This window comes from Triticum urartu, chromosome 1A (assembly GCF_056163025.1).
Source record: "Triticum urartu cultivar PI428250 chromosome 1A, HENAU_Tu73, whole genome shotgun sequence".
Classification (NCBI taxonomy): domain Eukaryota; kingdom Viridiplantae; phylum Streptophyta; class Magnoliopsida; order Poales; family Poaceae; genus Triticum; species Triticum urartu.
The window spans coordinates 32859551-32865570 of record NC_141873.1 but is presented as its reverse complement, the minus strand read 5'-3'; the positions used below and the strand labels follow the sequence as shown (position 1 = coordinate 32865570).

General features: G+C 45.1%; 1 pseudogene; it reads left to right on the top strand.

The window, feature by feature from the left end:
* On the top strand, window positions 1–5419 carry LOC147988767 (uncharacterized; annotated as a pseudogene).
* Window positions 5420–6020: the final 601 nt, after the last annotated feature.

Here is a 6020-nt window from a genome sequence, read left to right as displayed (position 1 = left end):
ATGGCCAGGCTGTCACTCGACGCCATCAACCACGTCTTATGTAATAACTTCAAGACAATTTTTCCTAGATCAACTACGGCTCCTTCCTTTTTGCTCGGAGTGGATGGGCCTAATTCACATCTAAGCGTGACTAATGTTACATAATAGAGTAATAATACTCAAAAATGTTAAGTACTTAAGAATCATTTTATTAATTGTCATTAAGATCAGTAATATGTCTACTTGTTGTGGGCATGTACCAAAGCAAACCATATAATATATTTTTCCCGCTAAATGCACAAATGTTCTGTTACTATTTTTATTACTTACCCCTGCCTTTCATATGTACTCCCTCTGTAAAGAAATATAAGAGTGTTTCGATCACTACTTTAGTGATGTAGGGAGTATTGTATATTTGTATATATGCATCAATATGAGTTGGACGCAACGATCTGAAAGAAATTCTATTTTGACATATCTGGATCTCGCTTGTCTTTGTCCTATATGTATGCATTTTTGTGGGGAACCTTTTTTTTTTGGCCTTCAACACTCAACTACTAACTGCTAAGTTTGCATAATCTCAGAGGAGCCTACAGTTGTGGAGTTAAGTACACTGAAATTGCTGGATATATCAAGGTTTTGGTGCGAATCCCCTCCTCTTTGGCATGATGTTCTGGGAAAAAAACTCAATATCACAGCAAGATACATCATGAACATGCATGCGAAGAGCCTGCCTATTTTCAGATCCCTCTCATTCCCATCAAGGGTTCACATTTACTTGGCGCTCTCTTTCTCGTATACTTCTATACAGGAGTAGCTTCTAGCTATTTGGGTGCTTTGGGATGGCACAAATTGCAATATATATATCCGCGCCCAGCATGCTACCTAGGAAACAATAATTACGACTTAGTTCCCTGGATGCATTTTTCTCTTCCGTACGAGCCTTACGATTTTTGCTGACTGAAGGGTCTAGAAAGAAACCAGTACTTGCATGTGTAGCTACCTGGATCCCTTGCTTCAGATTAAACTTACTTGACAATTCCCCTGAAAAAAAAAACTTAATTGACAATTTTCGTGGAAAAAGGCAAGCATGTAATTTCCCATGGTCTGATGGCGAAGTGATTGATGCACTATTGAGGTGTCCATCAAATAGGAGAAACCCCCCAAGGGTAGGTGAAGCTTAACATCGAGGTCATTATGAATAGTTGTGATCATGCGGGAGATGATCTGCTCCAAGACATTGGATTATTGTGAGAGTAGTCGGTATATATGCATGAAACTAGAAGAATTTTTGTGAAACTTTAGTTAGTGAATGGGTACTTTCCCGGATCCCTGAGGTCAACATATATGCTTATTTTCACGTTTTAGGCATCCAGTTCCACGAACAAAAGCATCACGAAACCATATGCTTTTCTAATTTTATTATTGAAATATAGAATGAGAGCTCACACTTAAGTTTGACTTACATTATCTCATAATAAAGCTAGTCATGTCCTTGCATTTTTTTGGGAAGTTTGAGTTATTTATGGTCTTTCGGCTGTGTGCTTATTTGTTGTTGGGAATCACCGATTACAACGTAGATGCACACACTCACTTTGGCTGGATTCTGAGTCCCATCTTTATTTAGAGGACATATCGTAGTAGATATATCAAATTCACACCTCACTTTTGTTCATGAAAATAGTAATACAATTATATACATTATAAATATAAAAGGTAAATATCGCACCGAACCACCCAATCTCAGTGAAATGTTTGACCTGATTTTTTGGGCTTACATGTCTGTTTATCTGTCAAATGGCAAACAACATTCAATTTGTGTAAAGATTACCTCAATATATTTGTTTTATCACATGAAACTAAATAGTTGCAATAACTCCTATAATTGCCTAGAATTGCAGCTTCGTGAAATTTACCCTAAATTGAGATGCAACGACATATCTTCATTGGAGAAAAGAGATTAGATCGTAGTCATAAAAATGAAAAATCTCCTTAGCTCTTTGGTAATCCTATAGAAAGGAAGAACTACTATGGACTCAGATCCTTTACTCTACTCAAGTTCTGCCGAACTCCGGTAGTAGATCCATGATCTGTGAGACAATGTGATAATTATCGTAGATTATTTCCATAAACCTATATGCAACATGACGAAAAAGGGTTCCCTCGGTTTATATTATAAATCAACCATCACTGCATTACATCCGAGAGACGATACAGACTCACGCCACCTCCGCACACAACCTATATGCAACATCCCAAAGAAGGTTGAGTTTATGCTCATTTTAAACTCAGCATATATAGCCTACGGAGACCGCCTCTATTATTCCTGATACATGTCACTTCTGTTAACAAGACTATAAGTTTGAATGATCTTCTCCTTGGTCTTCCGCTTTTGCTAGATATATGTATACTAGTCTTTTCTATCATTGGGTATTGGAAATGACAAGGGAAAGTAAAATCCTTATGTCATGTGCTCTTTATGTGCTGCATTCATATTGATGTACTCTTCAAAGGGTATATAAAAGTGAGCTCATCAATGGTGCCATGCAACAAATATAAGCCTTGCATCAGTGAATCTGAAAGATGAGAATTCCGCTGCAAGTGAGAAGATTATCACCTCAACAATATGACAAGTACCTTGCGATTAGTAGTAAGAATGTAAATTGAATTCTTAGGAAAGAACATGAGAAATGCCACATTTTTTCCGAAAAGAGGGTGTACCCCAGCCTCTGCATCGACTGATGCACACAACCATTTTATTAAAAAGAATAAAAGAAGTCCAATTAGTTCATCAGTTTCAACTAAAAGGAAAGGAAAAAAGACAAAAACCATTCAGTAAAAAGGATTATATATTTTTCAACAATGTAGCATCAAAAACACGATGAGAAATACCCAGACTCTACATTGCTGAGATGCACACAGCCAAAACACCAATATTTTGACAAAAGAAAAGATAAAAAAACTGACACATTGGCCACAGTAAAGTCATATAGGGCCGATACTATACCTATGTCACATGAGGTGGTGAACTGATCCAAAGATTACCTTGCCACCCATGTTGGGCAGAAACCTGTGTGGTCACCCACTCCATCCGCATACACGTAAAAAAGATCACATAATTGCATGACTCATCAACCTTATAATTCAACTGTGCAGTGCAAGAGTAGTAAAGCATGTGAGTTAGGGCGCTAATTAATCACGGCTCACTATTATGCTTTATACGTCAGCCTTGTCAAAGATTAGGATCTGCGATAGTACACAAAATCCACAGACTTCCAGGCCTGAGTGATGTCTACGACACTAGGGCCTAAGAGCATCTCCAGCCGTTCGCCCCCCCAGGACGCATAAAAATCGCCTCCTGAGGGCGAGCCGGCGATACAATCGGCGCTGGGGGCGGTTTCGCGCTCATTCATCGCCCCCAGGCGTCGATATTGGCCCACTTTTCAGTCTCATTTCAGCGAATAAAGGGCCCATATGGGCGACAATAGGCCCATATTCGACGTGGTTCACCGTTGTTCGGCGTTCAATTATGCACATAATTTTTTTATCACATATTTCATCACAGAAATATTAAATACTTCAACAGAATAGTACAACAACAAATAGTTCAATACAAATTATATAGTTAAAAACTCATATTTCATCACACGTCGCGCCCGGCGTCGCCCTTGAGCCTCCATAGATGCTCTATCAGATCTTGCTGCAGTTGATGATGCACCTGTGCGTCTCGGATCTCCTGACGCATACTGAGATAGACAGTCCAGATTTCCGGTAGCTGATGATCAACTTCGGCTAGAGGACCCTGCCCGTAGCAGGGTTCAGTGTCAAACACTGGGGCTTCTTGCTCGCTCTCGATGATCATGTTGTGCAAGATGACACAGCAAGTCATAATCTCCCACATTTGATCTTTCGACCAGGTCTGAGCGGGGTACCGGACAACAGCAAATCGAGATTGGAGCACACCAAATGCCCGCTCGACATCCTTCCTGCAAGCCTCCTGAACCTTTGCAAACCAGACGTTCTTGCCTCCTGGCACATGGTTTGAGATCGTCTTCACAAATGTCGGCCATCTCGGATAGATGCCATCAGTTAGATAGTACCCCTTGTTGTAGTGCCGCCCATTGATCTCGAAGTTCACCGGAGGAGAATGACCTTCAACAAGCTTGGAGAGCACTGCAGCACGTTGATGTCATTGTGAGTTCCTGGCATACCAAAGAAGGAGTGCCAAATCCAGAGGTCCTGTGTGACCACCGCCTCAAGTACCACACTGCAACCGCCTTTGGCACCTTTGTACATCCCCTGCCAAGCAAATGGGCAATTCTTCCATTTCCAATACATGCAGTCGATGCTTCCAAGCATCCCAGGATATCCTCTTGCTGCATTCTGTGCTAGGATCCGAGCAGTGTCTTCCGCGTTGGGTGGTCTCATGTATTGCGGTCAAAACACTGCCACCACTGCCCGACAGAACTTGTAGAAACACTCTATGCTGGTGGACTCGGCCATGCGCCCATAGTCGTCGAGTGAATCACCGGGAGCTCCGTATGCAAGCATCCTCATCGCTGTCGTGCACTTATGGATGGAGGTGAATCCAAGGGCGCCGGTGCAATCCATCTTGCACTTGAAGTAGTTGTCGAACTCCCGGATGGAATTCACAATCTTGAGGAAGAGCTTTCGGCTCATCCGATAACGGCGCCGAAATGTTTTCTCGCAGTGAAGTGGAGCATCGGCGAAGTAGTCGGAGTAGAGCATGCAGTAGCCTTCGAGACGATGCCGATTCTTTACTTTCACCCGCCTCGGCGCTGAGCCACCTCACCGCGGCTTTTCATTGCTCGCCAGCAGCTGGGTGAGGGCGGCGAGCACCATGAGATGCTCTAATTCCTGGACGTCGGCCTCGGCTTCCTCCTCCAGCAGCGCGGCGAGCGCTTCCTCGTCATCCGAGTCCATCGCCGAGGCAGGCAAATCGCCGAACACATTGCGCCCGGTGGGCGTGTACCCGCCGCTAAACTGCCCCTCCGCGGCCGGAAACGGCGGCCGGAAACGCCCAGCTGCTGTTGGAGGGGCTGCCGCGGCGAAGCTCTGCTATTTTTCCGGCGTGGAATGGCTATCTAGTGGTGAAAGGCGACGGGCGGCGCCAGGATATAGCTACTGGCGGCCGAGGGCACGGGGGGTGGGAGGCGAGTCGGGGAAGAAAACCTTGACTTTTCCCCTGACGGCGTGGGCCAGCCACGCTTTTCCCTTGCGCCAGAGCCCCTAACTGCCCCCCAGTGCGCCGGGTTCGGCCTGTGACCGCCGAGCGGAAAAAGGGCCGAACCGGCGTTTTTGGGCGTCCTGGGGGCATGACTGGGGCGTTTTTTTGGCGCCAGCGCCGAAAAAGTGGCCTGGGGGGCCTGTTGGGGGCGCGGCTGGAGATGCTCTAACTGCCCCAGAGCTCGAGACATGACCATGACACCGTGTTGGCATTTTTCCGTTTCCACAAGCTCGACCTAGGTACATAAGCTGCCCTCAAGGGGTTGTATGTTGTGGGGTGGACATTGCCACCACTCAGGACACCACTGATTTTTTTATAGAAAAGGAGGATATACTCCTTCCTCTTCATCTGGACGATGCATGCAATCATTTTATTAATTATTCACAATGACCTTACAAAGTAATACATCAGTAAGCCTGAAGCCACCATCTTGGCAACAACTGTCGCTACTCCTATCCCTTTGATGAAGGGGTGCCGAATGTCCGAGCCTAATATCAAACAGACATCGTACCAAAGCCTAACATCTAAAGCTGGATGCCCTAGCCCAACAACAATACCAGGACAAGGTCACACACCAGTCTGGCACACTCTCATAGGCTGTCGCCGTCGTCTTCCACTGATCCATCTCCAGAGGAGGTACTGACGCACCGACCTTGCCAGGCCTGCCGTTGACACCACCACGGCGCCAGACAACGCCACCATCCTGCATGTATCCATCCACACGCACCCGTCGGAACATCCCGATCTAGGGTTTCCCTCGGAACATCCCGATCGAGTTGACGTGACCTGCAAT